The 26234-nt window shown below is 54.1% G+C and overlaps 1 protein-coding gene across 1 annotated transcript in view; it reads left to right on the forward strand.

The window, feature by feature from the left end:
• The window catches only part of CXCR5 (C-X-C motif chemokine receptor 5), a 66334-nt gene that overhangs the window by 36901 nt on the left and 3199 nt on the right, over positions 1–26234 (forward strand). The window lies entirely within an intron of this gene.

Genomic DNA, 26234 nt, shown 5'->3' on the forward strand with positions numbered 1-26234 from the left:
GCTGTCCCCTGCTTGAGGCGTGATCTCTGCCTGCTCTGCATCACCCCACCCTCGCTCTAGATACTGACTACTAGAGCATTGTGTACCTCCCTCCTCTGGACAGATGTGTTCCTCATCCATTGACTCCTCCTCATCCTCCTCACAAAGTGTCCCCTGCCTAGGCCTTTGTGAGGAACCACGTTGCGCAGACTGTAGGGAAGCAGATGGCATTTGTGACTCCTCATCCTCCACCTCTTCCAAAACCTCGTCCCTTAGTGCTTGCAGTGTTTTTTCAAGCAGGCAGATAAGGGGGATAGTCATGCTGACTAGTGCATCATCTGCACTCGCCATCCGCGTGGAATAATCTAAGGCACGCAAAACGTGGCAAATGTCCTTCAAAGAGGCCCACTCAGTGGTGGTGAAGTGTGAACGGCGCGCACTGCGACTTGTTTGCGCCTGCTGCAGCTGGTACTCCATTACTGCTGCCTGCTGCTCACACAACCTCTCCAACATATGTAACGTTGAATTCCACCTGGTGGGTAGGTCACATATGATGCGATGTTCCGGAAGACATAATCGGCGCTGCAGAGCTGCAATGCGTGATCTTGCATTGCTGGAACGCCGCAAGTGAGCGCACTCTATGCGGACCTTGTGAAGCAGTGCATCAAGATCCGGATAGTCCCTCAAAAAACTCTGCACGACCAAGTTGAGCACATGTGCCAGACATGGGATGTGAGTGAGGTTGCCTAGGCCCAGAGCTGCCACCAGATTTCGGCCATTGTCACACACTACCATGCCTGGCTGGAGATTCGCTGGCACAAACCACACGTCGCTCTGCTGCTTGATGGCATTCCAGAGCTCCTGCGCTGTGTGGCTTCGATTCCCCAAAGAAATTAATTTTAATACGGCCTGTTGACGTTTGGCCACGGCTGTGCTCATATCGGTCATCATAACAGGTAACCGTTCACGGGTCGATGTGGAGGTAGACCGTGACGGCTCCTGCAGCGCTGATTCAGAGGAACTGGAGCATGAGGAGGAGTCAATGTGTACAGACTGGATTCCTGCAATCCTTGGAGTTGGCAGAACACGTACAGCGCCACTCTCAAGATTTGTACCCGGCTCCACAACATTTACCCAATGGGCAGTGAGGGAAAGGTATCGTCCCTGTCCATGCTTACTGGTCCACGCATCGGTGGTCAGGTGGACCTTGCTACTAACGGCGTTTTGTAGCGCATGTTTAATTTTTCCCTCCACATGATGTTGCAGGGCAGGGACGGCTTGCCTGCTGAAATAAAAGCGGCTGGGCACGTTGTATTGTGGGACTGTCAATGCCATAAAGTTACGGAATGTGTCAGTCTCCACCAGCCTGAATGATAGCATTTCAAGGGCCAGTAGTTTAGCAATGCCAGCATTCAGAGCCTGTGCTCGGGGGTGGTTTGCCGAGTATGGGCGCCTTTTCTCCCATGCCTGTGCTAACGATGGCTGTAGACTGGCCTGGGAGTGTGAGGATGACTGGGAAAGTGGTGCTGTGGGTGGAATTACACTGTGTCTCTGTACAACAGTGCCAGAGATTCTTCCATGGCGATCCTGTGAGGAAGCCGAACCAGCTGTGTGTGAGCTGGAGGAAGAGGCTACAACACGAGCTGAAGAGGTGGTAGGTGGCGCTGTAGGTTGGCCTAGGTCTTCAGTGTGTTTTAGTAACTCCACCACGTGCTTGGTCCGCACCTGTTTCCACATATTTGTGGTATTGAGGTTGCTGACACTTTTCCCTCTTTTCACCTTCTGATTACACAGCTTGCATTTGACAAAGCAAATGTCATCTGCAACTGTGTCAAAAAAGGACCAGGCACTGCAAGTCTTGGGAGCGCCCGCTTTGGATTTTGGAAGAGCCATGCTCCTAATGGGTGCCGAAGTGGAGGCTACAGGCAACCAAGTCTGCCCCCTCCCTCTCCCTCCTTTTTGGGCCGTTCGGGGAATCTCTTCCTCAGAGCTGCTCCCACCACCTTCCTGTCCCTCACGCCATGATGGGTCAAGGACCTCATCATCTACACCACCCTCTTCAAACAACTGCTTCTCCTGGGTAGTCTCGACAGCACAGTACGCACCAGAAAGTGGCACCTGAGTCTCATCATCAGATGCGTACTGAGGTGTGCTGCTGACCATAGGCACTGGCCCACCCGCCTCTTCAGATTCAGAGAGACAAAACGGTTGCGCATCACTGCATACTACCGCTTCTTCAAATTCTAGAATTCTGCTTGGCTGGCCCCCTCTTTCCAAGCCAAGAGATTCAGAGAACAGAAGTAGAGATGGCTCCTGTCCAGGGCTCTCTGACTGCCTGGGCAATTTGGCAGGTGGTGAAGAGACAGATGGGTGCTCTTCAGTGCTCAAGACCTGAGAGGATCTGGAACTAATTGAAGTCGATGCGTTAGCTGCCATCCATCCGACAACGGCTTCAATTTGGTCCTCGCGCAGCAGTGGGGTACGGCTAGCTCCTACAAAGCTGCGCATAAAGGACTGTTCCCTGGTAAAACTGGGGGATGCTGAGTCACTGGTGCCCGCAGCAGGCACAGAATCCCCACGTCCTCTCCCTGCAGCAACTCCACGCCCACAACCACGACCACATGCCTTACTCCCTGCCTTCTTCATCTTGGTAGACTGATAAAGATAGGCAGAAAAGTACTAAGGGCTTAGTGTGCTTATTCCTGAACAGCTGCTAACAGGTATAAGAAACACTAATTTTATAAAGTGTGGATTAGACTTTAATATGAGCTAATGTGGCCTACACAACTGTAAAGTGGAATGTTTGGTGAACTTTATTTAGGGGGTTTTTTGTCACAAAAAGACACTGGATGTGCCTAAAGATGTAATAACGATAGTATCACAAACTTTTTGTAGCTATTACAATGTAGGAAGGTAACCTACAATGCAATAGATGAGGCTGCAAAAAATAGGCTAATACTAATCTGGCTGGGGCTGCAGGGCACAATGCTGCAGAAAAGCTCCTCTAACTACTCCTATATAGTGTGTTTGGAACCAATTTAGCTGAATACGGATGGAACCACCACACTAATAGGAGATATCAGGAAAAATTATGAATTAGCAATAAAGGACAATGTATGAGGCAGTGACACACACTGAGTGCACTACAACCAGACGTGGTTGAAGCACACACTACAGGGTGAGCTGCACTCACACACACAGACCTTGCAGACAGCGGTGAACAGTACAGATGCAGAGCACTGTGCACTAGTGCTGCAAGACGGAAAAAAATTTCTCTATCTACTCCTATATAGTGTGTTTGGAACCAATTTAGCTGAATACAGATGGAACCACCACACTAATAGGAGATATCAGGAAAAATTATGAATTGGCAAAAAAGGACAATGTATGAGGCAGTGACACACACTGAGTGCACTACAACCAGACTTGGCTGAAGCACACACTACAGGGTGAGCTGCACTCACACACACAGACCTTGCAGACAGCGGTGAACAGCACAGGGAACTGTGCACTAGCGCTGCAAGGCACAGTGATTTAGAAAGTAGCTTGGGTAAAGCAGAATAGAGCAAATAGGTAGCTAAAACTGTCCCTCAGAACAACAGCGTCCTATCCCTAACTGAATTCACAGCAGAGTGAGCTCAAAATGGCGGCGGCGGCTTTTATAGTGCATCATGACATCATTTCAGCAGCCAATCACAGCCATGCCATTAGTTAAGATGCCTACATGCCTAACAGGATGTGCCCACACTTCTTAGGATCCTCATTGGCTGAATAAAATGAAAATGGCTCATTGCATTATGGGAACTTCCGATTCCGGTATACGATATTGCAAAAGTATCGGAATTAAGTGTCGGAATTTCGATACCGCGAATATCGGCCAATACCCGATATTTCAGTATCGGAATGCTCAACACTAGTCATGACTGTACAGCTCATGCATAAAAATACAGAAGAAAAACTCAACGTCAGCAAGCAGCGCATTACCAAATAACGTTTTATTGGTGTCGGTGATGTATTTTACTATGCAAGGTTAGTTACAGTACAATGCATATGGCACCAACTATGTGTTATAAGAAATGGAGTCCTCCGGTTCTATGTAAATAAAGCTTCATTACTAAATACATTTCAATTTCTCATCACTTTCAAGATGTTTTTTTCATCAGTGTAAGAAAATGTTATTGTAGCACCCTGAGGATTCGGCTGCTACAGGGGTATTGCACCTCAACCCAGAGGTGTGATATTCCACTCCCGGGTAAGGAAGGAGTGTGGATCTGAGCTCGGTAGGCTGCATGCACTACACACATCCCATTTCCGAGGAGCAGACCGACGGTACTCCCACTTAGAAATGTGCAGGTACGACCGAGTCTGTTCCTGGCTGGAGTGGGAGGGGGGTGGTACATCCCAAGTAGTGTAGGGGCAGATAGGGGGAGCAGCCTGGGTAAAGATAGGAGCTCATTGGGTGCTGGTCACCTGAGCTCACACATAGAGGGTGTATATAAGGTGGGCACCAACTAAGAACAGGGTCAGATGCAGAGAGAAAGTCAGGAGCAGAGGAGAAGAAAGACCCAGAGTGAGAGAGGAGAAGAAAGAGAGACCCAGAGGGGGAAACAGCAGAAAAGGACTCCAAGATCCCAACTTAAATCCCCGGGTGAAGAGTCGGCATCAGGGTACCGGAACCCAAGCTGGTGGGGGTAAAAACATTCCCCAGCCAGAGACCGGGGGCCGTGGGCAGCGTTTGCCACGGTCACCCACCACATCCACCCCGAAGGCACACCACATGAAGGGTCAGGGAACCCAAGGCCAAGGGTGTCCCAACAGAAGGCCCGAGGGAGCTGGACCTAGGTGGATCACTGGTGGGGACGGCCAGAGAACGGGACAGAAGGAGAGCTCAGGGCCACGCTCCGGACTTATTTGGGGGTTGGCTGGATCCAGGACCTGGTGGACGCAGCACGGCTCGGGTGGTCACTCGAAGCTGGAGTGACCAGTACAACATCTGCAGTAAGTAAACACCCTTAACTGCACAACCCGACTCTGTCTTCACTGCCGTCTGCACTGCACCACCACAACCCCCATCCTCTGCACCTGTCCCCCCTGAGGCTATACCCCTCCCGTTGGGGGTTATCCCACCAAGCTGCGCACCCACCATCAGCCTCAGCGGACCCTGCTGCAGCGGCGGCCACAGTGACCGCATCACAACGGGTGGCGTAGTCGACACAAAAGAACTCTTAATAACATCTGTAGGACTGCCACATAACACTGAGTTTGACGCCCTGGGCACGGGCCGGGTCGCAGCCGCTCGGAGACTACAACCCCCCATCTGATCCGGTGCCGGGTATTCCCCTCAAAAAGGAATATGTCCCAGGGGGCGCGTCAACTTTGGCGTAGTCGGCAGGATTACGTGCCCGCAACACCCGGGTACTGCGTGCCTGAAGAAAAGTGCAAGTTTACCTCAGAAAGAAGTCTCCCGCCGGTTCCGGAGGGTCCACGCCATCGGACCCCATCACAGGTCGTTTCCCGCCGATTGTCCGCCATTTCCAGCTTGTTCCCGCCATCTGCAGAGTTTCCCGCCACTGGGCGACGCTTCCCGCCAAATCCGAAGATTTCCCGCCTTGGAAGAGCAGCGGACGCCATTATGGGCGTGCCAAAGGAGGGCAAGAGGCCGCCTCCCATCGTGGGCCAGGACAGAAAATGGCGCCAAAAGTGGAAACCGCCCCCACCAACAGAGACTGTGATGCTGGAGGTGTCTGTCAGCGTGAAAGAACTACCCCTGGAGCTGACAGTCACCGAGTTGCCCCGGGACCGCCCTCGAAGTGGGAGGAGACGAAAGAAAAGAACGAAGATGGGTGCCGCCTGGAGGAGTCTGGAGCGAGCGCACCCGGAGGCAAGAAGCCTGGAGAGGAGTAGCGGAGGAGCTTACCCGGAGATGGAGAGAAAGCAGAACAGCACCGGCCCGCTGGCCAGGAGTCTGCTAGAGACCGAGGAAGGAGAGCAGAGCAGCACCGGCCCGCTGGCCAGGAGCCTGCTGGAAGAAGAGCAGAGCAGCACCGACCCGTTGGTCAGGAGCCTGCTGGAAACCACGACCCCACTAGGCCTAGTGGAGGTCCTCGCACAGCTCCCCCGAGACCGGGAGTGTGCACAGACTGCCCTGGAGGGCCTCGCAAGGAGGATGGCCCGGGTACAGCGAGAGACATTGGCGGAGTGGAGCCGAGAGATGGCTCAGCAAACCAAGACCCGGAGCACGCCAGCCAAGATGAGGAGACAGACCGCCTCTGAGGATGGCGCGGGAGGACCCAAGGCCGGAGACGGCGCTGAGAAGGGAGCCGAACGCATGGAGGCAGGTAAAGGGGACGTCTATACCCCAAGCCGGGACACCGCTTACCTGCCCCAGCTCCCCGTCGCAGAGCCCGAAAGTCCCCCTGCTGTGCCCGAAAACGCCATGTCACCGACGCAGACTAGGCCCCAACCGGAAGCCGCCGCCGCGACCCCTGTGACGTCACACGCCTCGACCCCGAGCGTGACCAAGCAGGAAGTACCACCAGCCTGGTCGCAAGGCCTAGTACCCCCGGGCGCCGCAATACCAACAGCGCCCCCTACCTCCGCGGAGCCTCCGGCCTGGCCGCAAGGCCAGGTAGCCCAGGGTGCCGCCGTCCTAACGGTGCCCTTCACCTTCCAGGTGCCCCAGGCCTGGCCGCAAGGCCTGGGCAACCCGGGCGCCACCACCACCGCGCCAGCGCCCGTAAAACCAAGGGTGCCACACCTGGGGGAGGACTTGTTCAGCCAGCTCACATGGCCGGACGGGCGGCCCTTCATCTGGCCCGAAGAATTCCATGAGCTGGAACGGCAGCAGAGACTAGGGCCCTTGTGTGAGCCCCTGATTCCGGCTCCGAAGCCCGTGGCACGGGTCTCGCCTCCTCTGGAAGAAGCCCAATTTGCGTGGGACCCCACGGGAGAAGACCTAATGGGGTTCACTCAGGAAACCAGGGCAGCTGCAGCGGAGCGTGCTGAGTGTTGCCGACAGCAGCTCGAAGAGTTTGCAAGGGAGCGGAGAGAGAGGCGGGTCCGGGAGCAACAGGCCCAAGTACGGAGCGCCGAGCAGAAGAGCCGGACCAGGAGGGACCCCCGTGCAGCGCATTGTCCCCGCACCATCGGGACAGTGGTCAAGTTCAACCAGCAGCATGGGTGGGGCTTCATCCGAGACAACAACACCCCCGGCGACGTCTTTGTCACGCGCAGAGATGTGGAGTCCCATCTGCCGGAGGGTCACAGAGGTCGTGACCTCTACATCGGAGACGAGGTCACCTTCACCCGGCACAAGTGTGCCAAAGGACCTTACGCCCTCCACGTACACCGCCTGACGGAGGAGGAGTTGCGGTGCGAGGAGGAGGAGCAAGAGGACCCGGACGGGTCTGAAGTTACAACCAGCTACAAGCAAAGAGCAGGAGGAAGACGCCGTTGAGTGTGGCAGAGCAGTAGATGTAAATAGTTACCCAACCGGGTACTAAAGAAACTGTTGCTACATATATATAGTCCCCGTTGGGACCAGCATGAGTGAACTGTTTACCCTTAATCCCACAGGCTGAGGACTGTGAGCAGCCATTCCCTTCCCTTTACCTGGCCGAGGACTGAGAGCGGCCAACTTCCCCTGTATATAGTTGCGCTTCCTAAAGCGCCCCCTACCGGTTTTATAGGAAAGCCAGTTTTCCAGAGAGACTGTCGCACTTTACCCGGTCACACGTTGCACAGTGACCGGAGGAGGAGCCAGAGGCGACGAGAATGTTTTATCTGAAAAGTTTTATGCTAATATATGTTGTTTTATATGTTTTATATGTTTATGAAAAAAATTTGTATGTTTTGGTGTTTTTGTCTTACAGCCCGAGGACGTGCTGTGATTTACCAGGGGGGAATGTAGCACCCTGAGGATTCGGCTGCTACAGGGGTATTGCACCTCAACCCAGAGGTGTGATATTCCACTCCCGGGTAAGGAAGGAGTGTGGATCTGAGCTCGGTAGGCTGCATGCACTACACACATCCCATTTCCGAGGAGCAGACCGACGGTACTCCCACTTAGAAATGTGCAGGTACGACCGAGTCTGTTCCTGGCTGGAGTGGGAGGGGGGTGGTACATCCCAAGTAGTGTAGGGGCAGATAGGGGGAGCAGCCTGGGTAAAGATAGGAGCTCATTGGGTGCTGGTCACCTGAGCTCACACATAGAGGGTGTATATAAGGTGGGCACCAACTAAGAACAGGGTCAGATGCAGAGAGAAAGTCAGGAGCAGAGGAGAAGAAAGACCCAGAGTGAGAGAGGAGAAGAAAGAGAGACCCAGAGGGGGAAACAGCAGAAAAGGACTCCAAGATCCCAACTTAAATCCCCGGGTGAAGAGTCGGCATCAGGGTACCGGAACCCAAGCTGGTGGGGGTAAAAACATTCCCCAGCCAGAGACCGGAGGCCGTGGGCAGCGTTTGCCACGGTCACCCACCACATCCACCCCGAAGGCACACCACATGAAGGGTCAGGGAACCCAAGGCCAAGGGTGTCCCAACAGAAGGCCCGAGGGAGCTGGACCTAGGTGGATCACTGGTGGGGACGGCCAGAGAACGGGACAGAAGGAGAGCTCAGGGCCACGCTCCGGACTTATTTGGGGGTTGGCTGGATCCAGGACCTGGTGGACGCAGCACGGCTCGGGTGGTCACTCGAAGCTGGAGTGACCAGTACAACATCTGCAGTAAGTAAACACCCTTAACTGCACAACCCGACTCTGTCTTCACTGCCGTCTGCACTGCACCACCACAACCCCCATCCTCTGCACCTGTCCCCCCTGAGGCTATACCCCTCCCGTTGGGGGTTATCCCACCAAGCTGCGCACCCACCATCAGCCTCAGCGGACCCTGCTGCAGCGGCGGCCACAGTGACCGCATCACAACGGGTGGCGTAGTCGACACAAAAGAACTCTTAATAACATCTGTAGGACTGCCACATAACACTGAGTTTGACGCCCTGGGCACGGGCCGGGTCGCAGCCGCTCGGAGACTACAACCCCCCATCTGATCCGGTGCCGGGTATTCCCCTCAAAAAGGAATATGTCCCAGGGGGCGCGTCATTATTTCTTACAATTATAGATGTTCTCTCAGCTAAGAAGTATATACAATTGTCTTGAGTGAGGCGGTGCTCTGTGGGTTGTGTTTCCCTGGTACTGGAGGCTTCTTTGGAAGCCTTCATTGTAGATCCTGCCCAAAGAAGTGGCCAAATTAAAAATGAGCTATAATTGGATTTTTTATTTAAACTGAGTTCTTCCTCCAATTGCTGCTGCTCCAATGATTCTGGAACAGTTTTTCTTTTTCTCGTTGGCTCCTGCGTTCCAAAGTTATGCACCTCGATAACAAAGGTGCAACCAACTGGGTGTAGACCACAGAACATCTCTGTGGGTGACTGATATTTCTCCCACCCACATACAAGTCTGTGGTATACACCCAGTTGGTTGAAGAGAAAATTAGCATCATTATTGCTGGGGTATATAACTTTGGAACAGAGGGGCACAGAAGAAAATCTGTTCCAGAATCAGTGAGGATGTAGCAACCGAAGGAGGGACTTAGTTGATGAAATCAATTGAAAGGTCCTCTTTAAGCAGCATGTGCCGTGACATCAATGCTGTTCATCAAGCGCCATAGGTATCATTCCCTCATATGTACTTTATATTGAAGAAAACTAAGGGGCTGCCTCATTTTTCAAGAAAATATTTTCTAATAACATTTTAGGAAACAGAAAGTGGATACAAAAAGTGTCCCTCACTCTTGTGGGCTCAGCACATTCATTTTTCCTGCAGTAGGGTTGAAAGTAAACTCTACATGTCCCAGATAATTCCTTGGCTTACAAATGACCGCAAGTAGGACAACCTGCTGCTGACGCGCCCCCTTGGCCGTCTGGTACTCGGTGCCGGGCCGGTCGTTGCTAGGGAAGATGTCACAGTGGCGATGACCCGGTCCGTGACCCAGGGCGGTCAATAAAAGGGATTATTTACAGGGGATTTATAGTTTTTATATAATGTTTGTCACGCCACCTGTGGTATGCGGCTATATGGAGCCGCCGCTGCGGAGCAGGTCCTCTGGAGCTGATATTAGTGCAGCAGAGTTGGTTCAGCTCTCTACAGGCAGAGCTTAGCTCCAGGGCAGGAAATGGTGATGTTATAGATGTTGCTGTGCAGTGTAGTGCAGGGGATGATGGCACAGCAGTAATAATTCACAGAGACAGTGGGGTGCAGTCTTCCGGATTTACTCACAGTTCTCACTTTGCTCCTGGTTACAACTGCAGATCATAACTTCCCATGTTGTCCTGTGCTTACTCAGGGAGGGGTTCAGCCAACCCTCAGGTACCTCCGGAGTACATAACGGGACCCCCTTCTGTGTGTTCCTTCTGGCCGTCTCTCTGCACCTCACACCCAGTGTCCCAATCCAGTGACTGCAGACCTTGTCGGGCGACGTCTTCTCTGTCCCCTGGGTTCTCTATGGCCAGCTTCTCGGTGAGATAGATGTGGCTTGTGGCTGCAGCACCTGAAATGCTGCACCCTCCGGTTACCTAGTTGAATATTGCAATTCCCCCCCCCCCCCCCCCCCCCACACACACACACACACACACACACACACACACACACACACACACACACCTGATGTATCACGTGACATGTCACATGATCCCCTGTGATAGATCATGTGATAGTTCACATGAAATTAATTTGGCGCAATATTAATTATAATAATTTTTTTAGGCTGTGTGCCCGCTATGCGTTTTTTAAGCAATTCCGCTGCAGAAACGCTTAAAAACGCTTGGTAGAAGGTCTGCCATATTCTCCAATGATAATCCGCATGTGCTGTGCACATGCTGCGCAAATTTCCGCTGCGGATTATCATTGCGGGAAAATCCGCAGCACTACCAATTATTTTGCGGAAGCGCGGCGCTTTCGCCACCATTGACTTGCATTGGAACACATGGAATCCGCATCACTGCATCTGTACATGCAGAATCCATTCGTTTCAATGTGCGGATGGTACCCGGGTTTGGAGAAGAGGAGACTCTCCTCCGGACCCGGGTACCATAGAACCTGTAAAAAAAGAATAAAATAAAAAATAAATATTATACATACCTTCTGATGGCCCCCGGTATCTTTATCCGATACGTCCTGGCTTGCCGGCAGCTCGCGATGGTCTGAAAAGGACCTGCCGTGACGTCATTTAGTTATGTGACGGGTCACGCGACCGCTGACGTCGGCAGGCCATCAGAAAGTAATTATATATTTATTTTTTACCATTCTTTTACGGTCACACTATATAAATCCATGCCGGTTGCATGGATTTATATAGTGTGACCAAGTTGTCAAGCACTTTCCAAGTGATGCTAAAATCGCCTGGAAAGCGCTTGACACCCGCATGCGGAAATGCAGTGAAGAACGCTTCACATCCGCTTGTCCATGGCAGGAAAAACGCATGTACAATCCGCATGCGTTTTTTCTGCCAGGGAGATGCAGAAACGCTCAAAAAAAATCCGGAGCATTTCTTCATCTTGGGCACATAGCCTTACATTAATTGTAGGACTCAATATTGAGCACACGTAACCATCTATACATGACGCGCCCCCTGGGACATATTCCTTTTTGAGGGGAATACCCGGCACCGGATCAGATGGGGGGGGTTTGTAGTCTCCGAGCGGCTGTGACCCGGCCCGTGCCCAGGGCGTCAAGCTCAGTTGTATGTGGCAGTCCTACAGATGTTATTAAGTTCTTAATGTCGACTACGCCACCCGTTGTGTTGCGGTCACTATGGCCGCCGCTGCAGCAGGGTCCGCTGAGGCTGATGGTGTAGGTGCAGCTTGTGATGGTATAACCCCCAACGGGTGGGGTATAGCCTCAGGGGGTCAGGTGCAGAGGATGGGGGTTGTAGTGGTGCAGCATAGATGTTAAAGGAAGACAGAGTCGGGTTGTGCAGTTTAGGGTATTTACTCACTGCTGATGTTCCGGTCACTCCAGCTTCAAGTGACCACCCGAGCCGTGCTGCGTCCACCAGGTCCTGGATCCAGCCAACCCCCAAGCAAGTCCGGAGCGTGGCCCTGAGCTCTCTTTCTGTCCCGTTCTCTGGCCGTCCCCACCAGTAATCCACCTAGGTCCAGCTCCCTCGGGCCTTCTGTTGGGACACCCTTGGCCCTGGGTTCCCTGACCCTTCATGTGGTGTGCCTTCGGGGTGGATGTGATGGGTGGCCGTGGCAGACGCTGCCCACGGCCTCCGGTCTCTGGCTGGGGTGTGTTTTTGCCCCCACCAGCTTGGGTTCCGGTACCCTGATGCCGACTCTTCACCCGGGGATTTAATTTGGGGTCTTAGAGTCCTTTCTTCTGTTTCCCCCTCTGGGTCTCACTTTCTTTCTCCTCTCTCTCTCTGGATCTGCTCTGCTCCTCTTCCTGTGACTCCTCTGCAAAGGCTGACAGACTGACCCTGATCTTAGTTGGTGCCCACCTTATATACACCCTCTATGTGTGAGCTCAGGTGACCAGCACCCAATGAGCTCCTATCTTTACCCAGGCTGCTCCCCCTATCTGCCCCTACACTACATGGGATGTACCACCCCCCTCCCACTCCAGCCAGGAACAGACTCGGTCGTACCTGCACATTTCTAAGTGGGAGTACCGTCGGCCTGTTCCCCGGAAATGGGATGTGTGTAGTGCATGCAGCCTACCGAGCTCAGATCCACACTCCATCCTTACCCGGGAGTGGAATATCACACCTCTGGATTGAGGTGCAATACCCCTGTAGCAGCCGAATCCTCAGGGTGCTACATTCCCCCCTGGTAAATCACAGCACGTCCTCGGGCTGTAAAGACAAAAACACCAAAACATACAAAAATTTTTTTTTTTTTCATATAAACATAATAAAACATATAAAACATTATATATATAAAACTTTTCATATAAACATTCTCGTAGTCGTTTCTTGTTTCAGGTTCCTCCTCCGGACACTGTGCAACGTGTGTCCGGGAAAAGTGCAACAGTCTCTTAGAAAAACTGGTTTTCCTATAAAACCGGTAGGGGGCGCTTTAGGAAGCGCAACTATATACAGGGGAAGTTGGCCGCTCTCAGTCCTCGGCCAGGTAGAGGGAAGGGAATGGCTGCTCACAGTCCTCAGCCTGTGGGATTAAGGGGTTAACGGGTAAACAGTTCACTCAGCTGGTCCCAACGGGGACTATATATATATGTATCAACAGTTTCTTTGGTACCCGGTCGGGTAACTATTTACATCACTTGCTCTGCCTCACTCAACGGCGTCTTCCTCCTGCTCTTTGCTTACAGCTGGTTGTTACTTCAGACCCGTCCGGGTCCTCTTGCTCCTCCTCCTCGCACCGCAACTCCTCCTCCGTCAGGCGGTGTACGTGGAGGGCATAAGGTCCTTTGGCACACTTGTGCCGGGTAAAGGTGACCTCGTCTCCGATGTAGAGGTCACGACCTCTGTGCCCCTCCGGCAGATGGGACTCCACGTCTCTGCGCGTGACAAAGACGTCGCCGGGGGTGTTGTTGTCTCGAATGAAGCCCCACCCATGCTGCTGGTTGAACTTGATTACAGTCCCGGTGGTACGGGGACTGTGCGCTGCACGGGGGTCCCTCCTGGTCCGGCTCTTTTGCTCGGCGCTCCTTATTTGGGCCTGTTGTTCCCGGACCCGCCTCTCTCTCCGCTCCCTCGCAAACTCCTCGAGCTGTTGGCGGCAGCACTCCGCACGCTCTGCTGCAGCTGCCCTAGTTTCCTGAGTGAACCCCATTAGATCTTCTCCGGTGGGGTCCCACTCAAACTGTGCTTCCGCTAGCGGGGGCGAGATCCTTATTACGGGCTTCGGAGCCGGAATCAGGGGTGCACACATGGCCCCAACCCTCCTCTGGTGCTCCAGTTCGTAATACTTCTGGGGCCAGACGAAAGGCTGCCCGTCCGGCCACGTGTGCTGGGCAAACAAGTCCTCTCCCAGACGCGGCACCCTTGGTTTTACGGGTGCGGGCGCGGTGGTGGTGGCGCCCGGGTTGCCCAGGCCTTGCGGCCAGGCCTGGGGCACCTGGAAGGTGAAGGGCACCGTTAATACGGCGGCGCCCTGGGCTACCTGGCCTTGCGACCAGGCCGGAGGCTCCGCAGAGGTAGGGGGCGCTGTTGGTGTTGCGGCGCCCGGGAATTCTAGGCCCTGCGACCAGGCTGGTGGTACTTCCTGCTTGGTCACGCTCGGGGTCGAGGCGTGTGACGTCACAGGGGTCGCGGCGGCGGCTTCCGGTTGGGGCCTAGTCTGCGTCGGTGACATGGCGTTTTCGGGCACAGCAGGGGGACTTTCGGGCTCTGCGACGGGGAGCTGGGGCAGGTAAGCGGTGTCACGGCTTGGGGTATAGGCGTCCCCTTTACCTGCCTCCATGCGTTCGGCTCCCTCTTCGGCGCCGTCTCCGGCCTTGGGTCCTCCCGCGCCATCCTCAGAGGCGGTCTCCTTCCTCATCTCGGCTGGCGTGCTCCAGGTCTTGGTTTCAGCTTGCGTCTTGGTTTCAGCTTGCTGGGCCATCTCCCGGCTCCATTCCGCCAATATCTCGCGCTGTACCCGGGCCATCCTCCGTGCGAGGCCCTCCAGGGCAGTCTGCGCACACTCCCGGTCTCGGGGGAGCTGTGCAAGGACCTCCACTAGGCCTAGTGGGGTCGTGGTGTCCAGCAGGCTCCTGACCAACGGGTCGGTGCTGCTCTGCTCTTCTTCCAGCAGGCTCCTGGCCAGCGGGCCGGTGCTGCTCTGCTCTTCTTCCAGCAGGCTCCTGGCCAGCGGGCCGGTGCTGCTCTGCTCTCTGGACATCTCCGGGTGAGCTTCTCTGCTACTCCTCTCCAGACTTCTTGTCTCCGGGTGCGCTCGCTCCAGACTGCTCCAGGCGGCACCCATCTTCGCTCTTTTCTTTCGTCTCCTCCCACTTCGAGGGCGGTCCCGGGGCAACTCGGTGACTGTCAGCTCCAGGGGTAGTTCTTTCACGCTGACAGACACCTCCAGCATCACAGTCTCTGTTGGTGGGGGCGGTTTCCACTTTTGGCGCCATTTTCTGTCCTGGCCCACGATGGGAGGTGGCCTCTTGCCCTCCTTTGGCACGCCCATAATGGCGTCCGCTGCTCTTCCAAGGCGGGAAATCTGCGGTTTCGGCGGGAAGCGTCGCCCAGTGGCGGGAAACTCTGCAGATGGCGGGAACAAGTTGGAAATGGCGGACAATCGGCGGGAAACGACTGGTGATGGAGTCCGATGGCGTGGACCCTCCGGAACCGGCGGGAGACTTCTTTCTGAGGTAAACTTGCACTTTTCTTCAGGCACGCAGTACCCGGGTGTTGCGGGCACGTAATCCTGCCGACTACGCCAAAGTTGACGCGCCCCCTGGGACATATTCCTTTTTGAGGGGAATACCCGGCACCGGATCAGATGGGGGGGGTTTGTAGTCTCCGAGCGGCTGTGACCCGGCCCGTGCCCAGGGCGTCAAGCTCAGTTGTATGTGGCAGTCCTACAGATGTTATTAAGTTCTTAATGTCGACTACGCCACCCGTTGTGTTGCGGTCACTATGGCCGCCGCTGCAGCAGGGTCCGCTGAGGCTGATGGTGTAGGTGCAGCTTGTGATGGTATAACCCCCAACGGGTGGGGTATAGCCTCAGGGGGTCAGGTGCAGAGGATGGGGGTTGTAGTGGTGCAGCATAGATGTTAAAGGAAGACAGAGTCGGGTTGTGCAGTTTAGGGTATTTACTCACTGCTGATGTTCCGGTCACTCCAGCTTCAAGTGACCACCCGAGCCGTGCTGCGTCCACCAGGTCCTGGATCCAGCCAACCCCCAAGCAAGTCCGGAGCGTGGCCCTGAGCTCTCTTTCTGTCCCGTTCTCTGGCCGTCCCCACCAGTAATCCACCTAGGTCCAGCTCCCTCGGGCCTTCTGTTGGGACACCCTTGGCCCTGGGTTCCCTGACCCTTCATGTGGTGTGCCTTCGGGGTGGATGTGATGGGTGGCCGTGGCAGACGCTGCCCACGGCCTCCGGTCTCTGGCTGGGGTGTGTTTTTGCCCCCACCAGCTTGGGTTCCGGTACCCTGATGCCGACTCTTCACCCGGGGATTTAATTTGGGGTCTTAGAGTCCTTTCTTCTGTTTCCCCCTCTGGGTCTCACTTTCTTTCTCCTCTCTCTCTCTGGATCTGCTCTGCTCCTCTTCCTGTGACTCCTCTGCAAAGGCTGACAGATTGACCCTGATCTTAGTTGGTGCCCACCTTATATACACCCTCTATGTGTGAGCTCAGGTGACCAGCACCCAATGAGCTCCTATCTTTACCCAGGCTGCTCCCCCTATCTGCCCCTACACTACATGGGATGTACCACCCCCCTCCCACTCCAGCCAGGAACAGACTCGGTCGTACCTGCACATTTCTAAGTGGGAGTACCGTCGGCCTGTTCCCCGGAAATGGGATGTGTGTAGTGCATGCAGCCTACCGAGCTCAGATCCACACTCCATCCTTACCCGGGAGTGGAATATCACACCTCTGGATTGAGGTGCAATACCCCTGTAGCAGCCGAATCCTCAGGGTGCTACATACACAGCAGGAGGCCGCACGTATCCATCTATGCACAGCAGGAGGCCGCACGTAGCCATCTATACACAGCAGGAGGCCGCACCTAGCCATCTATACACAGTGGGAGGCCGCATGACACCATCTATACACAGCGGGAGGCCGCACGGCGCCATCTATACACAGCGGGAGGCCGCACGGTGCCATCTATACACAGCGGGAGGCCGCACGGCGCCACCTATACACAGCGGGAGGCCGCACGGCGGCACCTATACACAGCGGGAGGCCGCACGGCGCCACCTATACACAGCGGGAGGCCGCACGGCGCCATCAATATACAGCGGGAGGCCGCACGATGCCATCTATACACAGCAGGGGGGCGCACGATGCCATCTATACACAGCGTTAGGCTGCACGGCGCCATCTATACACAGCGGGAGGCCGCACGGCGCCCCCCCCCCGGGACAGCAGGAGGCCGCACGGCGCCATCTATACTCAGCAGGAGGCCGCACGCAGTCACACACGCACACAAACATATACAGACATATGCATACACGCATAAACACATTTGAAACACAAAAATACATATAAACAGACATCACAATGATATCTGCCTGCACACACACACACACACACACACACACTCACCATCCCCCGGCTCGGCTCCAGTGGTCCTGCTCCCGGCTCCAGTGGTCCTGTCCTTTCCCGTGCAGCACTGCAGGCCGGGTGCGCACTGCGTGACGTCACAGCTAGGAGACACGGCCGCGCACAGGGCCGTGTCTCCTAGCAGTGACACGGCCGGGCCAGCACAGGGAAGGTAACTGCTGCAGTGCTGGCCCGGCCGAAGAAGAAGCAGCGGCCGTGCGCCGCTGCTGGGGGAGCGGTCCGGGGGCCCCCCTCGCCACTGTCTGCCGGACAATAACGAGGACAATCTGGCCATAGACACCCCGGAGCCCCAGGCCCCCTGGAGGTTCGGGGCCCCGGGCGGTAGCCCAGATCGTCCTCATCATAATCCGCCTATGGCCGGTCCCCTCTGCGACCCGATCCCTCCACCGCCTTGTAGATTCGGGCGTACGGGTGGCCTCCAGCACTGCCCGTACCCCTGGGATCCTTTCTTCACTCCTGGAGCCTTCTCTCTGCTCCCGTTCCTTCCTCCTCTCCTTCTCCTGGGCCTCCTCACTCAGGCCCACGCTTCCCTGAGCAGAGCTCCTGCTCCCAACTCCTCTTCTGACTCTCTCTCACTTCTTCTTCTGACTGGAACTGCTCCACTAGAATGTTCCACCCTCTCTTTTATATCACTTTTTACTGAGCTCTCCTGAACTTCTTCCTCCACCCAGACCCACTACATGGTCCCCCCTACTTTGGTTTCCCCCACTCCAGCCAGGGACAAGGCTCAGCAGAGGAGCAGCGCATCTTGCCCCTCCTGCCGGTCTGGAGTAGTGTAGTGTTGGATGCAGGTGTTAGGGTCCCGGGCTGTACTCCTTTCTTACCTGATACCACACCTCTGGGTGAGATGCAGTACCTCTGTGGTGACTGAACCCGCAGGGGCGCCACAATAACACCTCCTTGTACCTTTGTAGTAGACAAAAGTAGTCCAAAAGGCACAACCCCTGTATTGCAAATATTCCCATTTCATATGTGCACTATTGCAGCATATTGGATATCATGTATTTGGGGTTTTAATTTAGAAGCTTATGTCCTGTTCAGCATCAAATGATAAAATAGTTCATGGGGTAAGGTTTTTGCCATCCAAATCTAATGTGTCACTTACTGTTTTATCAGCAGGTGATTATCATTAGAGCACTAGTAAACCTGCTACTATGTAGTCCACCATATTGATGAATTGTGTATAACCCGCCACCACCAATGATTGGCAGTTTTCTGCCTATGCACAATGAACACAGAAAGCTGCCAGTCAGTGATGTGGGCGGAGTTATACAGAGCTCAGCATTCAGAGAACTGGGAGATAAGCAGCAGAAAAAACTGTGATTCTATCATAATTGCTGCATCCAGTAAACTAAGTGATACATCACTGGAATTAGGGTCTCTGTTCCTACATTGTGCTGCTGTCAGTTTCCATTGCCAAAAAAAAGCTAATAGGTTCCCTTTAATATCAGGACTGGTATGCAGTTTGTATTGTGAAATATAGGAGAACATAATTTTTAACAAGATACTGCAATGTAGTGTTTCAAAGTCAAACATATCTTGCTGAAATCAAGCACAACTAGCGTCTGATACATGCAGCCCGTGGATCGGGTATCACCTATCCACGGTCAGGTCCCTTTAATGAAAAATAGTCTAACACGCAGACCAATGTGTCTCCACACTTACAGACTAAAAATCAGTACCGGTGAGATCCAGGGTCTGTGTCCGTGTGCCATCAGTGTCTCAGTGTGACAAGTACTGGAGTAGAATGAAGAATACAAATGACAAATGTTTAGTTGTTAGATGTGCAAAGATAGAGATAGATAGAAAAATGTGAGGGATATTATATATATACACTGCTCAAAAAAATTAAGGGAACACTTAAACAACAGAATATAACTCCAAGTAAATCAAACTTCTGTGAAATCAAACTGTCCACTTAGGAAGCAACACTGATTGACAAGCAATTTCACATGCTGTTGTGCAAATGGAATAGACAATAGATGGAAATTATTGGCAATTATCAAGACACACTCAATAAAGGAGTGGTTCTGCAGGTGGGGACCACAGACCACATCTCAGTACCAATGCTTTCTGGCTGATGTTTTGGTCACTTTTGAATGTTGGTTGTGCTTTCACACTCGTGGTAGCATGAGTCAGACTCTACAACCCACAGAAGTTGCTCAGGTAGTGCAGCTCATCCAGGATGGCACATGAATGCGAGCTGAGGCAAGAAGGTTTGCTGTGTCTGTCAGCGTAGTGTCCAGAGGCTGGAGGTGATACCAGGAGACAGGCCAGTACACCAGGAGACATGGAGGGGGCCGTGGGAGGGCAACAACCCAGCAGCAAGACCGCTACCTCCGCCTTTGTGCAAGGAGGAACACATGAGAAACCGACTACATGAGGGTGGTATGAGGGCCCGACGTCCACAGATGGGGGTTGTGCTCACAGCCCAACACCGTGCAGACGCTTGGCATTTGCCACAGAACACCAGGATTGGCAAAGTCGCCACTAGCGCCCTGTGCATTGAAGCTATGGACTGGCCCGCCCGTTCCTCAGACCTGAATCCGTTTTTTATATATGTATATATATGTATATATCCTGTGCTTTGCTTGTTGACTTTTCTGTACTTGTATTTATCTAATGATTAAATAAAAAAAATGGCGTGGGGTCCCCCTTATTTTTAAAACCAGCTGAGGGGAAGCCAACAGCTGGGGGCTACTGTTATTATTCTGGGAAAGGGCCAATAGCTATAAAGTTTCCTAGCCTATTAATAACAGCTCACAGCTGTCTGTGTAGCCTTTACTGGTTAGTAAAAAGTGGGGACCGAAACATTTATTTGACTACGAGTTTAGTAATGGGGGTGACTGATAGACACCTCTCCATTACTAACCCCTGGGCTTGATGTCAGCGGATATAAAGCAGCTGACATCAACCCCAAAACTCTTATCCCACTTGGCAACGTACCAGGGCAAGTGGGAAGAGCCAAGGCTAAGCGCCAGAATTGGCGCATCTAATGGATGTGCCATTTCTGGGGTGGCTGAGGGCTGCTGTTCCAAGTCTGGGAGGGGGGCAATATCCATGGCCCTTTCCCAGCCTATTAATATCAGCCCGTAGCTGTCTGTTTAGACTTTGCTGGTTAGTAAGTATGGGGGGGACCCCACGTCATTATTTTGGGCTACTCCTTTTTACTAACCAGTAAAGGCTAAGCAAACAGCTGTGAGCTGTTATTAATAGGCTGGGAACATATATGGCTACTGGCCCCTACCCAGAATATTAACAACAGCCCCCAGCTGGTTAGGAAAATGAAGGGGGACCCCCATGATATTTTTTTTAAATGATTTAATACGTATGATACACAGTTGGCCGGTGCTGACTACAATTGTCATCAGCGTCGCCTGGTCTCGCTGTTCGCCAGAGCATTTAATTCTGGGACGTGTCACACGGATGTCATCCATGTGTCATAAGTGTGCACGTTAAAGGCATGCATTTTGTTTGTGGTGCCAGAAAAAAAAAAGGACATGTCTGTGTTTTTTTTTACATGGACACACATGCATGTGCACATTCATTTGCGCACCACCATTGAATACAATGGGTGTGCGTGTGTCTGTATTTGCGATCCTTAAAAAAATGGACCGCATATGGACATGAAAAACGGACATGTGAAGAAGGCCTAAGGGCCATGTTCAGTTTTTGGTCAGCATTTTACATCAGTATTTGTAGCCAAAACCAGGAGTGGAACAATCAGAGGAAAAGTATAATAGAAACAGGTCACCACTTCTGCATTTTTCACCCACTCCTGGTTTTGGCTTACACATACTGATGTAAAATGCTGACCAAATATTGAACGTGTAAATGTGGCCTAAGAAACAAATGTAGCGCCCCGTGGGTTTGGTTGCTACAGGGGTATTGCACCTCAACCAGAGGTGTGATATTCCACTCCCAGGTAAGGATGGAGTATGGACCAGGGCTCAGTTAGCTGCATACACACACTCACCCCATTTCCGGGGGACAGCTCGACGGTGCTCCCATTTATGCAGGCACAACTGACCATGTCCCTGGCTGGAGTGGGGAGGGGGGGGGGAGAGAACCCAGTGATGTAGGAGCAGAAGGGGACGGTTTCTGGAGCATAGGAAGGAGCTCATTGGGTTCAGGTCACCTGAGCTCAGACACAGAGGTAGATAAAAGGGGGGAGCCATCTTTAGTCAGTGTTCAGCAAAGAGAAGTAGTTCAGCCAGAGAGGGCTGACAGGGAGCTGTGGCTCAGCCTGAGCTCAGCTCCACGAGGCAGGCCAGGGGAGAAGGCCGGGGCCCGAGAGGAGAAGAGAGAAGAAGGAGAAGGAAGGAAAGAGGAGAGACAGAGGAGTAGGAAGGCTCCAGAAACAAGAAGGCAGAAGGGACCCTAAGAGAGCAGAACGGACAGCAACCGTTGCAAACCCGCGTTATATCGGGTGAAGGGTCAGGTCGTGGAAAGGTACCGGATTCCCAAGTTGGTGGAGGTAAATTATCCCTCAGCCAAGAACCGGAGGTCGTGATCATTTATTGGTGCGACCGCTTGCTACACCCGCTAGGAAGGCACCACATAGGGTCAGGGAAACTGGCGCCAAGTTTTACCAAAGAAGGCCCGAGGCAGCTGGACAGAAGCGTGGTCACTGGTGGGGCACGAGAGGCCAGAGAAAGGATAGAAGGGGGTCCTGTGCCATGCTCCTGAATTGCCTGGGGGTTGACCGAGCCCCTCACCTGGTGGACGCAGCACGGCTTGGGCAGTCATTGCTGACAGAAGTGACTTGGATATCAACTGTGAGTAAAAGGCCTGAACTGCACCATTGGACTCTGTGTGATTTATGCTACGCCTGCACCATCACCCCCAGCATCCACCTACATTGCCCTGAGGCTACACTCTTCCCGTGGGGAGTTATCCTATCCCTGTGCTGCACACCAACATCAGCCTCAGTGGTCTGCCTTGCAGCGGCGGTCATCCCTGACCGCAATCCACGGGTGGCGTAGTCGGACATTCCATAACTCTACAAATAGACTGCCACACAATTTGGTCTGACCACCCTGAGCCACGGGATCGGGTTGCCACTACTACCCCCATCATCGCACTGAAGCCCGGTTCCGGGCCCAGGGGGCGAGTCAGCTTTGGCGTAGTCGGCAGGATTCTGACCAACCCTCCACTAACTGGTATTGCATGCCTGACAAGAGACTGTTTCACTGTATTGAAGATGGTGCCCGCCCCGGCAGAACGGACACCATAATGTTCGCGCCAAAAGACAACAGGAAGCCACCTCCCATCGTGGGCCAGGTCCCAGAATGGCGCCAAAGAAGGAGCCCATCCCCAACAGCCATGAGTGCAGCTGTGGAGATGTCCATCAACGTGGGGGGGCTGCCCCTGAGAGTGATTGTCAGCAGGTCGCCCCGGGACCACCCCCAACAGGGGCGGAAAGAGAAGAAAATCGCGGGGCAGGGTGTGGTTTGGATCAGTCTCGCCAGACCACACCCGGAGATGGAGAGGAGCGTCAACTCCAGCACCCTGGCAAGCGGCCTGCTGCGGGCCGAGGCGTCCCCGTACAGCCTCACGGAGCTGATGGCTCAGCTCCCCGCAGAAGACCCTAAGTTCCTGCGGACTGCACTGGAGGAGCTGCACCGGAGGATGGTCCGAGCGCAGAGGGACGTTATCGCCGGGTGGAGAGAGGAGATGGCCCGGCGGGTGGCGACCCGGCAGCAATAGATGCTGCCAGCACCCGGCAGCGCGCCTGCCCCCGAGGACGGAGAGAGGAGACCGGAGGCCGAGGACGACGCTGCAGAGGAGGCAAGTGAGGTGGACGCCCCTGCCCTGGGTCCTGACGCCGTAGCCTTACCCCTAGATGCCGCCGCGGAGCCAGAAGTCCCGGGAGCCGCTGCAGCTTCCACGCTCCCGCTGCAAACACCGGGGCCGCAAGCCACGAAGACCACCGCTGAACCACGCCCCCCGTCGTGCCCCCTGACCCAGGGCGCGGTAGGAAGCGGCCCGCTCCAGGCCCGGTCGCAAGGCCTGACCACCCCAGGCGCCTCCCAACCGCGTGCGCCCCCGGTCTCGAAACCACCACCCCTGGGCGCGGACCTGTATGCCCAACTGTCCGGTCCGGATGGAGAGCCAGTCCCCGTACCAGAGGGATGGGTGCACCCCAGTCTGCGGAAAAGCCTGCCCGCGGAGGCCGGAGCTCCTCTGCTTTCACTCCCACCTGACCCACGGCCCGTTGAAGTTCCCCACCCCCCCCCATGTCGAGGAGGTCCAATATGAGTGGGACCCGACACGAGAGGACCTCATGGGGTTCTCGCAGGAGACGCAGGCGGCCGCAGCCCGCAGACGGGAGTTCTGTCACCGACAGGTGGTGCAGTTCGAGCAGGAGAGGCGGACACGGCGACAGAGGCAGGAACAGCTGCAGGCCCGGAGCGCGGAGCAGAAGATGAGTGTCCAGCGAGACCCCCAAGCTGCGCGAAGTCCCAGAATCATCGGGATCGTAGTCAAGTTCCAGCAGGAGCAGGGATGGGGTTTCATCCGAGACCCGACCACGGACACGGATGTGTTCGTTACCCAGAGAGATGTGGAGAGCCACCTGCCAGAAGGCCACCCGGAACGGGATCTGTTCCCGGGAGACTTGGTGTCCTACACCCGACACCGAGGCCTGAAAGGATGGTATGCCCTTCATGTCCAGAGGATAAGAGAGGAGCAGCACCCTGAACCAGAACCTGGATACCAAGAGGACCCGGACGGGTCTGAAGATCAGTATGAGGAGGAAGGAGGAGCATCGGGGGGATATCGCTACTGATGAGCAAGTGTGAGTAGTTACCCGACAGGGTACAAGGAACTGTTTTTGTTGCCCCCGTTGGGACTGTTGCCTGTTCAAAGTTAATCCCCAAGTCACCTGGCTGAGGACTGAGAGCAGCCATCCCTCTTCCCCACCTGGCTGAGGACTGAGAGCAGCCATCCCTCTTCCCCACCTGGCTGAGGACTGAGAGCAGCCATTCCCCTTTCCCATCCGGCCGAGAACTGGGAGCGGCCAACCCCTGTAAATAGTTGCGCTTCTTAAAGCGCCCCCTATTGGTTTTATAAAAGTACTGCAACGTCTACCTCTGGACAAAAACTCATTTGGCGTGGCCGAAGGTGTGGTCCAATCACCGGATCACCTATGCCCTGCAGCCACGCCCAGGGCCTACGTTGAGGGTTTACGAGCGAGTCCCTCATGTTTGAAAGTTTGCTGAAGTTTTGCACTTAATAGAAAAATGGACACCTGGTCGCAAGTTGCACAGTGGCCAGTGAAGAAGAGAATTTAAATGTTTTACCTGAAAAGTTTTATATGCTGCTAAAAGAGTTACATAATAGTGAAAATGTTGTTGGTAAAAGAAGTTCCGGTAATATTAAAAATGCCTTATAATGTCATAATAAAGAAAAGTATTGGAAAAGAGAAAAGTTGCCTCCCATAAAGGGATGAATAATAATGGTTTATGGTTTTGTATATGGATACATAAAATTGCATGTTCTTGAATTGTCTTTTGCTTTGTTCCAGCCCGAGGACGTGCTGTGGTTTACCAGGGGGGGAATGTAGCGCCCCGAGGGTTCGGTTGCTACAGGGGTATTGCACCTCAACCAGAGGTGTGATATTCCACTCCCAGGTAAGGATGGAGTATGGACCAGGGCTCAGTTAGCTGCATACACACACTCACCCCATTTCCGGGGGACAGCTCGACGGTGCTCCCATTTATGCAGGCACAACTGACCATGTCCCTGGCTGGAGTGGGGAGGGGGGGGGGGGAGAACCCAGTGATGTAGGAGCAGAAGGGGACAGTTTCTGGAGCATAGGAAGGAGCTCATTGGGTGCAGGTCACCTGAGCTCAGACACAGAGGTAGATAAAAGGGGGGAGCCATCTTTAGTCAGTGTTCAGTAAAGAGAAGTAGTTCAGCCAGAGAGGGCTGACAGGGAGCTGTGGCTCAGCCTGAGCTCAGCTCCACGAGTCAGGCCTGGGGAGAAGGCCGGGGCCCGAGAGGAGAAGAGAGAAGGAGAAGGAAGGAAAGAGGAGAGACAGAGGAGTAGGAAGGCTCCAGAAACAAGAAGGCAGAAGGGACCCTAAGAGAGCAGAACGGACAGCAACCGTTGCAAACCAGCGTTATATCGGGAGAAGGGTCAGGTCGTGGAAGGGTACCGGATTCCCAAGTTGGTGGAGGTAAATTATCCCTCAGCCAAGAACCGGAGGTCGTGATTATTTATTGGTGCGACCCCTTGCTACACCCGCTAGGAAGGCACCATATAGGGTCAGGGAAACTTGCGCCAAGTTTTACCAAAGAAGGCCCGAGGCAGCTGGACAGAAGCGTGGTCACTGGTGGGGCACGAGAGGCCAGAGAAAGGATAGAAGGGGGTCCTGTGCCATGCTCCTGAATTGCCTGGGGGTTCACCGAGCCTCTCACCTGGTGGACGCAGCACGGCTTGGGCAGTCATTGCTGACAGAAGTGACTTGGATATCAACTGTGAGTAAAAGGCCTGAACTGCACCATTGGACTCTGTGTGATTTATGCTACGCCTGCACCATCACCCCCAGCATCCACCTACATTGCCCTGAGGCTACACTCTTCCCGTGGGGAGTTATCCTATCCCTGTGCTGCACACCAACATCAGCCTCAGCGGTCTGCCTTGCAGCGGCGGTCATCCCTGACCGCAATCCACGGGTGGCGTAGTCGGACATTCCATAACTCTACAAATAGACTGCCACACAATTTGGTCTGACCACCCTGAGCCACGGGATCGGGTTGCCACTACTACCCCCATCATCGCACTGAAGCCCGGTTCCGGGTACCCCACGGCCCAGGGGGCGAGTCACAAACTCTGTGTAGTCTGATCCAGCAGTCATCCTCCATCCATCAGTGTACCCTACTGCTTGCTAATCTTTTGATTAACAAGAAGTCGGGGGCCAGCTTTTGCCTCAATCACTGCTTTGTTATTTATTTCTTGTCCTTTCACATTTTATACTGAACACGAATGTTTCTCTTTTTTTGTGTTTTACAAACA

The sequence above is a fragment of the Phyllobates terribilis genome, unplaced genomic scaffold, assembly GCF_046119375.1.
Source record: "Phyllobates terribilis strain yellow unplaced genomic scaffold, ASM4611937v1 Scaffold_12__6_contigs__length_324123572, whole genome shotgun sequence".
In the NCBI taxonomy this organism is placed as follows: Eukaryota; Metazoa; Chordata; class Amphibia; order Anura; family Dendrobatidae; genus Phyllobates; species Phyllobates terribilis.